We start from the raw sequence: 12,700 nt of genomic DNA on the forward strand, positions 1-12,700 counted from the left end.
CTAAACTTAAACTTCGTTTTAAAATTTATAATTAAACAAATGTAATTAAAGTAGAATAAAGCAATGTTAAATGATCTATAGATAGGGATAATTGTTTAATATAAAATGGAATAAAAGTAGAATTATTGAGTTACATTTATGATTTTATGTAACATATATATCTTTTTCAGTGGGCCTATTCCAAAAAGCAAAGGCAAAAACAAAATTATACATATTTAGAAGTACTAAACATTTTAACTATGAACATAAACAGTTTTCTATGCTGTATTCCAGAACCAGATAAATGCTCAGATATTTCATCTTAGAAGTTGGGCCAGATATTTAGTAAGTTTCAGTCTAAGTTTGCTCACCTGAAAGCAAAAATGAGACTTTACATTTTTTAAAGGGGTCCTTTCTGCCCATGAATTGCTATCAATGAACAGCTATAAAATTTCAAAATAAAATAAATAATAAAAATTCCTGCCATGTGCTTAAAATAAAGCTCAGGATAACAGAAAGGAATAAAAAGGGTAGAGAGAAGTTTTAGATCTGTGTGAGTTAGCTTTATTTATTTATTTTTTGGTGTTTTCCAGCTTTATTAAGATATAATGGAATTATACTCCAATTTAAAAAAATATAATGGACATAGAACATTCTGTAAGTTTAAGGTGTACAACATGCTGATTTGCTGCACATATAAATTATGAAATGGTTACCACATTAAGTTTAGTTAACACATCCATAAGCCCATGTAATTACACTTTTTTGTGTGTGGTGAGAACATGTAAGATCTACTCTTTCAGCAACTTCCAAGTATATAATACAATATTGTTCACTATAGTCACCATGCTGAATATTAGATCCCCAGAATCTGCTCATCTTATAACTAGAACTTTTTATCCTTTGATCAACCTCTCCCCCTCTCCCCCATGCCCCAGCCCCTGGCAATCACCATTCTACTCATTTTCTATGAGTTTTTTTTTTTTTTTTAAAGATTCCACATAGACGTGAGACCGTTCAGTATTTGTTTTTCTCTGTCTGACTTATTTCACTGAGGATAATGCCCTCCAAGTCCTAGATGACAGTATTTTTTTGTGGATAAATAATGTCATCACTTTCAACTTCAATCTCTGTAAAATGGTAAATTTGTGGAGTTAGAAGTTCAGTTGTAAAGAAACTTCTAATGGGAATACAATTGTTAAATATTTTCTTTGTTGGAAGTAAGGATCTATTCATCAGGAGAAACATTTGTCCTAAGTATGAGTGTGTGCGTGTGTGTGTGTGTGTGAGAGAGAGAGAGAGAGAGAGAGAGAGGGAGAGAGAGAGAGATTGTGAGAGTGGGGACTTGGCCTTCTGGTGTGTGATCATGAGCTTTGCTGGCTTCTGCACTCCTTCCTGAGCACACTGAAAATTAGATGCTTTCTCAGCTCAGAAATGCAATCTCTGCACCCTGACCTAGCCTACCTACTAGCATGTTCTGTGTCGCACTCGCAGACAGAAATCAGTGTCACTGAGACAGAGTTCTATAGCAGGTGGTGCTTAATCTAGCTTTTACCTCCCTGGGCTTGGAATTTCTCATTCTAATCATTAGAGCCCGTGAAGAACAGGTGTAATAATACGAGTGTAATACAGCCACTGCGTATTAAGTTATCATTCCGTGTCAGGCGTTATGACTGTAAAGCTGTGCCTAAATGTAGTTGTCATGTAGCTCTTATTATTTTTATGCAAGTTGCCTCATCTAATGCTCACAAAAACCCTATGAAATCGGCGTTATTACTCTTCCCATTTCACAGCTGAAAAAACTGAAACTGAGATTAAGTACATTATATTGCCAATGTCACACGGCTAGTAGGTCACAGAAGGAGCTCGAATCCAGAGTTGTTTAACAGCACAGCCCATTCAGTTAACCACGATGTTATTTCTGGATGGGATCTTTGACTCGGAATTGTGTAAAGATGAGAAGGGTATGTGGATGATGCTTGAGACACACTGTACTTTACAGCTATAACCTGAGATAAAAGTCTGGCATCCTCACCACAACTGAAAGAGTAAAGCAAGAAAACTTTGTTAATTAATTTATCTTATGAGGGAGAGTCAATTCTTACTTTTAATTCTTAACTTTAATAAATAGAAGTCTAGTTTCATTATTTTATATTTTCAAAATGTTCAGAAGTAACTATTTTTTTGTAAGATATGTATATAAATCAGTAAGAAAAAGACTCACACTCAACCTCAGTCTAAGAGAAAAATGGGAAAGGCATCATCAGGAAAGTCACTTAAAACATATGGACCAAAAAATTGGTTAAGCAAATGTTGGAAGATCCCTCTAATTAAATACCAAGTGGCTGTTAAAACCCAGCGGACTGTTTGTAGCTGTAGAAACCACAATGAATTATTAAAGAAGGAAGGCTTTACAACATAATAGGGATTGTATTGAGTTGTTCACGTTTCTGTGCACTTTTCTGTATACATGTTTTATTTACATTTAAAAAAAGTACTCTGGATAGTAGGGTTCCAATTTTGGAGAATATACACCGGTCTGTCTTATGCAGAAAAAAATCTTTGGAATGGAATACCCTAAAATCCCACAAAACTATGTCTGGGTGGTCACTTACTCTTTTTTCTCATGTGTTTTTTCTAAAATGAACGTATACTGCAAGCATAGTAATAACATTAGTATTAAGTCAAAGAGAGTGGAGACCCGATCATTTGTTGTGGCAGAAATACGGCCCCAGCCTTTTCCAGAATCAACAGTTCCTCCTCGGGTCACCTGGGCCAGGGCTCTGCCCAGGGCAGGCTGAGGTCTGGAAAGCCATAGATCACTTGGGAGCAAGGCTGCTGGACACTGGGTTTGCTTTCCGAGTGTGACTTGGACAAACGGGATGTCCCTTCACCTGCTTCTGACTTACTACCCCACGGGGCAGCTGTGTGTCACCCTGGGTTCACTCAGCTCCTGGTCTCGGGCCGTGGGCCAGTGCGCACTTGCTGAGTGTTGTTTTATTTTATGACAGTCAGAGCCGGTCACTAGATGCAGTGAAGCATGAAGACGGCAGAGGTGTGAGCTGCTGATCTCACCGCAACATCCCAGGAAGGAGAGGGAGGGAGGGAAATTGATGCTGAAACATCCTCGGTCTCCTGCACTCGTGGTTGCCTTTGCTTGGCTTTTCTTTCTGTATAACTTCACCTGGAATTCCGTTTTCTCCTTATTACCTGCTTCCAGATATTTCATGAGAGGTTTTGACGAGGCCACTTGTCTGGTTATTCTGGCACCTTCCAAGGTTATGAGGTAGTTTGGACTCATCCAGTGCCTTTGTCAGGGACGTTTCCAGAAGAGGCGGTTCATCTGTACGAAATTCCTACAGAGTGGTGGCTTTTAGAGCCAATGTGTCTGAGTCTAAAAACAGCAACCTGGTTAGACAGGAGCCCACCCCAGGGCGCCCTCCAGGGACGCGCTCACATTGCCAGCTGCCTCCTTAATTTGGGGTTCAACGGCCTAACTTACTTTTCAGTTTCCATGTTGGAAGCTCGTGACAAGAAGAGAAGCATCCAGAGTTGGAAAATTCCAATCTAATCCAGCTGCTCTTGTATTAACCTGGATGTCCGGTGTTTTGGGTTTTGTTGGTTGTTGTCGTCGAGGTTTTGTGTGTGTGTTCAGCATGGAAAGTGCTCTTGCACGGCCTATAAAGGGCCCATTGAATAGATGAAGCCTCTGAGACAGGAAGCAATCATAGGCTTAGCCAGAAATATATCTTAAACTGTAGACGGAAGATTAAGACCAAGGATGATGGATGTTAGGTCAAAATATGAGAAGAATGGCAAAATGCCCAGGCTGAGAAGATGAACTTTTAATGGAAGGCAGCAAGAATTATAAACTTAGGTTGCTACTTGCTATCTGCAGAAAAGAGTTAATTTATCACGTGTTGGGTTTAAGAGACATTGAGATGCCTGCCTATAGATGCCTATAAAAATATGGACCATTTTTATAATGAGATACAAACTTGACAGTTGATTCATGTTTTTAAGGTGTGGTTGGAATGCAAACTGAGAGGTGACATAAGGGCATTTAGAAGGGATAGGAAGTAAGAATAACTGTCTGTGTGCCTAATGTTGACCAAGAATTTTAGTGCGCTGACGGATGCAGTTCTTTTGGTGAAATTGACAGTTCTAATCAGCCTTTGCTGTATTGCCTTCCAATTTTGCTCCTCTGCTCTTCCAGCTATGGATCAGCGCTTCATTATTTATGGTAATCCATGTTTCCCTTCTCAAGAAGCATTCTTTCTCTCTCTGTGTCCAGTACCCAGTATAGCCGATAGCACACGGTAGATCCCAAATACATTCAATATTTTAGCATTTATTTAATGATTGACTTTTACACATAGAAACTATGGTAGGCCCTGAACAAAGTCAGAATGCCTTTACAGAGAAACCTGTGGGGTTTTGTTTATTAGTTTTTGATTGTTTTCTTGTGACAGCGACCATGCTGACACTGGATTGTGATTTAGGGAAAGAAGGAAAGCATTCTGATAATAGGTGTTAAAAATAAGGCTGGACTTTATTAATATATATCATCGTGTCCCCCTCCCCTTTCCAGCCCCTTCCCTGTGAGATGGCTAGCAGGCATAACTTTCCAGTTTTTCCCGTACACTTCCCTCAAAGTAGCCAGGGTGACTCTTTTGCCAGGATATTGCTTATGGCTGGGGAAAACCCAGAAGACCAAAGAGGATAAACAACAAAGCAAAACAATGCCAAACAAACAAACAACCTGCCAAAAGCTTGAAGTCCTAGGTTATTTAGATGTTGTGATTGCTCTTTTGAAAATAATCTTCTAAATTTTGAGTACCATTGAAAGTCAATGACACTATCTAAAAATCTTCGATTTGTGAGCTGCTACAAGAACCCTTGTATAGTGATCGTCAATAACAGTCCTTTAATTACTACTAACACAATAAGTTAAATATGATATGCCGTTAATGGCAGTAATTAGTAAACAGTAATTGTGAGCTGAACCTGTGCCTACTGATTTTCTGGAAGACAGTAAAGGAAAGGGAAGCAAGTTCACCAAAATCGAGCAAACTTTGGTCCTAACACCATCCACTTCCTTTTTTCCCCCTTCTTCCTTTCTTTCTTCCTCTTTCTTCCTTTTCTTAACAAATATTCATTAAACCACCTTAACATGCCAGACACTGGGCTAAGATCACTGTGATGAACAAAATAATCCAGTTTCCTGCTTTCTTTGCACGTTAACTGTGATAGGGCTACTGATGAGTGGCACTTCCTGCTGAACAATAAGGTAGATTGTCAAGAATTATCCAAGTAAGCTGACTGGCTGAATCCACCTTTCTTCTACAATACGAACCTTTGTGTAAAGCAGGGTCTTTCAACTTTGGCAACACTGACATTTAGAGCCAGACAAGTCCTTGTTATAGGGGACTGCCCTGTGCGTGGTCGGTTATTTGTCAGCATCCCTGGCCTCTACCAACTAGATGCCAGTAGAACCAACCAGTTTTGACAACCAAAAATGTCTCCAGACATACTCAATATCAAGAAAATTCATGTTAATTAAGAACTGCTGGTGTAAAGGAACCATCAAAAGGAGTTTTTTTGGTGGTGTTTCTCACATTCCAATGTTTAGAGATGGACACTAAAGGAATTATGGAGGAGGGAGGGTGTGTGTGTGTGTGTGTGTGTGTGTGTGTGTGCGCACGCGTGCTCACACATGTCCCACGAGCCAGCTAATTATATACGGAGATAGATGGGCATGTCAATAATTAAAATTTAAGATCTGTTGGTGTTTTGTCCTAAGCAGTCTTCCCAAGGTCTTGCATTTCAAGAAACAGTATTGGCTTTTATTTGACATATTTACAGCAGCAGAATTTACTAAGGAATAAAGAATGCATCGGTCAAACTTACTGTGAAAAATTCCTTTTCTTTCCTTGAAGACCCAGGCCATACACATTATCCTACGAAAGTCTTAATTCAAAGTTTACAATAGCTGTCTTTCTATTAGTTTTAGATTGGCTAAATTTATGATACATTAGGCCTGTATTTTATGTTATTTGTAAATTCCTGCCCATTTTATGGGCCTGGGATCATAATTTTACTAATTCAAATGATTTTGGAGGTTTCTGGTAACTGTATCTTGCTTGTATGACATATTGTTGGTTATATCTATGATTTATCTGCTTCTGAGTCCTTGGTCAGGAACACAACTTCCAATTATCCAACTAATTATAACATTGTTCCGTGGGAAAACTTCAGCAGCTGAAACTGTTGACTAGCTAGAATCAAAAAGAGCAGCTTAATATCAGATAAACTAAAATGAAAATTTTCAGTTGACAATCTCCAACTTTCATGAGGCAAGAACTAAGTGACTCCATCCATCATGAATTGATACGGTGCAGTTCCCCATGCTGGATGGGGCCACGCTTGCTTTTATGGTCAAGATGGCCTATTGGTAAGAATTGTTTTGAAACATTTCCAAATTGAAAATAATTGCTCTGTTACTACATGATACAGTAACCTGGTTTCTGAAAGACTACATTCAGGCCATTAAGCGTATTCTCCAGAAGAGGTGACTTCACCATATTCCAATGCGGACTTTCGTTTTCACAACAGAATGCTCCATTGCTTTCAGTTAACTTGTACTCTGTCAATATTTAATGATGCTTTTTCAACACTTGATGCCCTGGTCTGGAAGCACACCCCTGATCTGCTCCAGCCCTGCCAGCCCTACTGTTCTTCTGAGTTGCTGGGCTGCAAGATACTACCGTTCAAGGACGCAACACCGAGGGTGGGGCTGAGGAAATGAAGAAACTCTCTCATCGACCACAAGGCCACATGCACATTGATTTTATAACACATCCTGGTCCAGCAATGTTAGAGTGGAAAAGAATGTACACTTTAGAACTAAGACCATCGCACCATCCCCGAATCTCAACTAGCTTGCCCCCAGTAAATATACAATCTAAATAAGAACAGTGTCCTTGCTCTGTAAAGGCAACTTCAAGATAAGTTCCTTTGTCCCATATTCCTAACAGATTTCTGCTTTTAGAAAGAAATTCAGGTACATCTACTGCGAGAATGTCTGAATGAGCTATTGCCAAAATAACACTGCGTGATTCTTTCAAGGCTCTGCGGCTGACGACACCAGGCTTTGCCCTCTTTGCTCACAGTTCTGCAGGCTGACTGCTGCAGATCTAAAACGGGCTCCTCTAGGCACTGTGAGTTGGATTCAGGTCCGCTGTACCTGTGTTTATTCTGGAATGCAGGCTGCAAGGGCCTCTCTATCTGCAGCAGGCTCTTTTCATGGAAGATTCCCAAAGCAGAAGAGCCAAAGCAAAATGCACAAACTCATTGAAGACCTGTCCACTGACATTCCATTAGCTACAGAAAAACATAGGGCCAAGCTAAGCACCAGTGGGGCAGGAAAATAAACTTCACCCACACAGGAAAGGGAAAGAAAGAAATATTTGCTGAACAAAATAATTAAATAATAATAATAATTCAAACTATCACAGAAAGTTTGAAAAAGAGACTGAAAGAACTGTTAGAGGTTTTTTTTTTTTGGTTATTATTTTTTAGCTCATTTTTGAGTTAACCCAGGCAACACTGCTATTTCCACATATCCAGTTTTTCCAGGTATTCTCCCCTCCCGCCCTTTCAGTCCTGAGTGCCTGGGGAGGGTTCCACCCTCATCCCAAGAGTGGGAGTCCAGCACGTGACCCAGAGAGCACATTGCTTTCCCTTTGTCGCAGTGACTGGTGTGTCTTAGGACAGGTTGCTAAAGCTGGGACAAGAACTCACTTTTTTTTAAGTCATATGCAAAGCCATACATTCTTCTGGACTTCCAAGTTTTGTGAGTCGATTAATGTGTTTACTTGTTATACTTTATATTTAGGAACTGAAGCATAGATACTATCTTGACTGACACAGAAACCAGGAGTGAGGCATAGTAAGTAACAGACCTAAAGTATGAAAATGCTGAGCTGAGTCAATGGTGTAAAGCACTGAGAACTTATTCACGGCAGGGAACTGGCGAACCAAGTTATTCAGTAGGGGAGCCGTCTCTTAAACTGCTGCATCTTGGACCTTAGACCAGATGTCTACAGATGCTTCACTGGGGAGTTGGTAGGAGAAATTCAGGATATTAGAATACGTGAACCACTTTTAGTGGCCTTTTAAAAAATACAAATAAAGGTCCCACCAGAATTAAAAAAAAAAATATGTTGAAGCTGGCACATCTGAAATCAAAAATGAAGGAAAGTGCAATTTTGCTGAAAGATGAGCTTCTGCATGAAAGCTGTAGAATAAGAAAGTTGGGATTGACATGTACACACTGCTGTATTTAAAGTAGATAACCAACAAGGAACGACTGTATAGCACAGGGAACTCTGCTCAATATTCTGTAGTAACCTAAATGGGAAAAGAACTTTTAAAAAAAATAGAGGGACTTCCTGGTGGCGCAGTGGTTGGGAATCCGCTTACCAATGCAGGGGAAACGGGTTCGAGCCCTGGTCCGGGAAGATCGACGTGCCACAGAGCAACTAAGCCCGTGTGCCACAACTACTGAGCCTGTGCTCTAGAGCCTGTGAGCCACAACTACTGAGCCCATGTGTCACAACTACTGAAGCCCACGCACCTAGAGCCCGTGCTCTGCAACAAGAGAAGCCACCGCAATGAGAAGCCCACGCACAGCAACGAAGACCCAACACAGCCAAAAATAAATAAGTAAATAATAATAATTTAAAAAAAGAATAGATACACGTATATGTATAACTGAATCACTTTGCCGTACACCTGAAACTAACAACATTATTAATCAACTATACTCCAATATAAAATAAACAAAAAAAGAAAGTTGAGAATTGGATACTCTGGATCTTTGGGGGGTTAGTAAAGTTTACTCTCTACCCTGATCGAAAGTTAGTGCAAAGCAAGTCAGAAAGGTAGGAACCATATCAGAAGTTATTATTAGAATATGAGGCAAACCTATTTTCATATCACTGCCAAGCTCCTCCTGTCGTATGTTTCCTACATGACAAAGAGGATGATGATCCACACTGATAAGGCATGTGTGGTTGCTGCCTGAGTGCCAGAGGAGTCTTCTTACCTCAACAATTGTTTCAGATTGTTCTGGGGCAGCACAAAGATGAAGGTTACTAAAGGAAGGACTTCAGGGGTGGAAAGGGCACCTATCCTATTCCTGAGAAACAGAAATTCTCCGGTGGGATTCCAATTTAAAGGACCATGACCCAACCAGATCTCTGACTTTGGATACTAGCCTAGGCAGTTCTATTTGGAACTGGGTAAAACCTGAAACATTTCTAAAGGAGGAACCAGAACCATTGTTTATGAATGTTTAGTTTCTAAGAAAGCCCTCAGATCTGAGAAATGGCAACAAAAAAGTGGGCTTATATGGGGGCATTTTCATCAATGCCATTCCAGGATATGGCCACAGAGGACAGTAGATCAGGAAGGTTCTATCAAAGGGCAGAGAGGTTGGCCACTAAGGCAGAGGACTGGAGTCACCCTCAGAGAGGAGAACAGGGATGGCTAGACCAGCTGAGCAAGTACTCATTCCCACTGGTGGGACAGGAAGTCCTTTCTCTTCCTGTCCAGCTGAGTATTCATTCATTCATTCATTCAACAAACACTAGTTACCTACTAGGTCCCAATGTTATAGAATTACATGAGTAAATAAAACGGAAGTTTATATGTGCAATGAAGCAGTGACTACTCATGTTTCCCACCCACTCTGATTTTCTGTTCTTTCTCCAGTATTGTATTGCGTGTGTTGGGTGCCTGGCTGTGAGGACTGCACATCACCCAGTAATCCCAAACCTGAAGTGGGGTTCAGGACTTCAAATGAGACTTTAATTTCTTTTTCTGGGGACTGAGTATGTTAATGTAGACATTAAAGGAGGAAAAAATATATATATATATACAAATAACAGTACTAAGATTGTATATGAATGCTGGACAGCTAAAAAGTGTATCATAGTAGAGGGTTGTTGTTTGTCTATTACCTATTTCCGCTTTTTTCAGGAACAGACCTAATATTTTGTTTCAGGCTCACTCCTTCCTCTCTCTCAGTCCACACAGTCTGGGCATGGATCCATTTACAGGCCTAGGAATGGAGGCCTAATCCAATCACTGTGTTGCATTCTGCTCACAGTGGTTGATTGAGGGATGGATATGACCAGAACAAGTCCAATTAAAGTAAATCCCAGGACTCTGAGAAGGCTAGGGAAGACCCTTATGAGTTACCACACTGGATTCGAACCTAAGATTATGCAGCCCCATGAGCTTCTGACATCTTGTGACAATGAGAGAAGAGTCCTTTTGAGAATAGAGCCAAGCAGATAAAGAGAAATAAACTGAATCTTGCTAACATCATGTGAGTCATGGCATGCTCTCAAAACCAAAGCTACGTCCAGCCTGGAATGGTTCTGTTACTGAACCAGTGGGCTGTCATTTTTATTACATGCCACCACTCGGTGTCTGTATATATGTGTCAGCAAAGATGAGACATGCTACTGGTACTTTTTGAGTGTGATACAGTATAGGTTTTTAACATTTATTATTCATTTGTTTCGTTGTATACACAGATAATATACTTTTAAAATATCCATATATGAAGCTATTGACAAAACTGTAAGGAGTCTGGAATAGTTGTAGGATGTAAGACACATATTTGATTGACCATCACTAAGAATGAAAAAGGCAGAAGCTATCAGTTCAAGTACAGAAGGAGTCAGAAAAGACAGTAGAAATTCAGAGACTGAATTTGTCAAGTACTGAGAATAGCCTGGAAATACCTGACACAACAATAAGCAAAGCAGTTACTCAAACAGTTATTCAAAGGCTTCATTTAGGAACATCAAGAGCTTCTCCATCATACAATTTCCATTTCTCTTCCTCTGAGTTGAGAAGCATTAGCCCCACATAGGGACAACTTCAGACAAAAATGCATGGCTATCAAATATCTGGTAAACTTTCTTTATATCTTTGACATCTAATCATTAATAAACGGCCTTCCAGTGTTCTCTATAATTTCTTTTAATGGTCAGTCTCCCCTGAAAGGAAGGAGGAGATCTTGGTTTTATTACCCATCGTACCCACTACTTCTATCTTCCATTAGTTAGGGGAGGTAGGCTGCTTTGGCAAAGGTATTCCAAATTGAGAGACTCAAAGAACAGAAAGTTTGTTTTTCTCTAAAGTTCAAAGTGAGAGTTCAAGGCTGGTGGGATCCAAGCAGGCACCCAGATTCCTTTCATCTTGTGACTACACTGTTCCTTAGGGTCTTGTCATCGTCTGCATGGTAGAGTCTGAGGCGCAGCCATGCCCAGGCTCTACCTGCAGTAGGGACAGGAGAAGCCTGTCCACATCCTGGAAGGTCTATGTGCAGGAGTGTCAGGCTCTTTGCATTGGTGAGAACCTAGTCAGTTGGTCATTGCCAGGGGAAGTGGGAAGTGTTGCCTAGCCATGAGCCTAGAGAGAAGAGAATGAAATTGGATGGAAAATAATAGTCTCTACCACATAACCCCACCCTCCTGAAATCTTTAGTAAGAAGGGGAATAATATAGAAACTCTGTTAGTTTATTTTAGCATCAAGGCTATGCTTACCAGAAGAGACCCAAATTAGCACGAGAATGATTTACTTGTATTAGAGACACTTCACTCTGACAGACCTTGTAGCTGTTCTCCAGGGTGAAATGCACAGCATCCCCTGAATGAGACCAGAATCCTGGAAGGAGAAAGTTGGAATAAAACGATGGGGCAAGAATGGAGAGGAGAGGGAATGTACTCCTTGCTGCCACCTTGCCTTCAAAACTGTTTGCCCCTGAAATTTCATTCTTAGTGGTTGATTCCTTGGCATTAAAATATTCAACCAGCCATAGTCCCCTAGAGTCTAAATTTCACAAGGAGGGGTAATGCTTTTAACCTCTTATACTATTGTTTGGTGCAAATCTTTTTTTTTTCTTTGCATTGTCAGAAAGATCAGGTGCCTGGGGGCGGGGTTCTGAATAGATGAAAAAGTCCCCCCACAATTGGCGATGGGACAAAAGTGACCCTAAACACTCTGATGTAATTCAGAGGAATGGAAAGCGTTGGGCTTCACTGTTGAGGTTTTCCCGAGTTTTTCCTTTCCCCTCTCCTCATTCCTGAGTGAGTCATTGAATCGCATGCCCTCGTCCCCCGCTTAGGTGCAGATGACTCACACATCTATTTCTGTCACTATGACCTCTCTTCAAGCCCCGCACTCCTATGCCCCGTGCCTACCAGCCATCCGCCAGGAAGTCCCCGGGAACTGCCAGCACAAGCTGCCTGATGTCCTTATTTCCTTCAAAATCAGCTTCCGTCTCCCTTCTCTATGCTATTGCTGGGGGCCATCATCCATCCAGTCACTCACCCGGGAGTTGCTTTTGCATCCTCCATCACCCCCATTTTCCATGTAATCACTCAAAAAGTCCTATTAATTTTGCCTCATAAATAACCCCATCCCTAGGGGTTCTTAAGTCACTTTTTATTACCTCTTAGCCACAAATATTGTAAAAACTGATTGACAGGTCTTGTCCCAGCGTTCTCAACCACCGGCCGTTCCTCCGGATTCATTTTCCAGATTCCTGCCAGAAGGATCCATCTGACCATCTCACTGCCTCATGCAAAACCTCTCAGTGACTCCCTGTTACCTCACCCGCAAAGCCCTGCCCGCCCCAGA

General features: G+C 40.8%; 1 protein-coding gene across 3 annotated transcripts in view; it reads left to right on the forward strand.

The window, feature by feature from the left end:
- SUGCT (succinyl-CoA:glutarate-CoA transferase) overlaps nucleotides 1–12,700 on the forward strand; it is a 793,918-nt gene that overhangs the window by 727,426 nt on the left and 53,792 nt on the right. For all 3 annotated transcript variants that reach the window (XM_089917071.1, XM_089917070.1, XM_022593044.2), the window contains one exon: nucleotides 1–12,700. This exon is cut by the window's left edge and continues 34,011 nt beyond it; it is cut by the window's right edge and continues 53,792 nt beyond it. The gene's annotated coding sequence lies outside the window, so the exon portion shown is untranslated.

The sequence above is a fragment of the Delphinapterus leucas genome, chromosome 9 (genome assembly GCF_059928025.1).
Source record: "Delphinapterus leucas isolate spDelLeu-1000000601 "Yukka" chromosome 9, BTC_Dleu_Yukka2, whole genome shotgun sequence".
NCBI classification, from domain to species: Eukaryota; Metazoa; Chordata; class Mammalia; order Artiodactyla; family Monodontidae; genus Delphinapterus; species Delphinapterus leucas.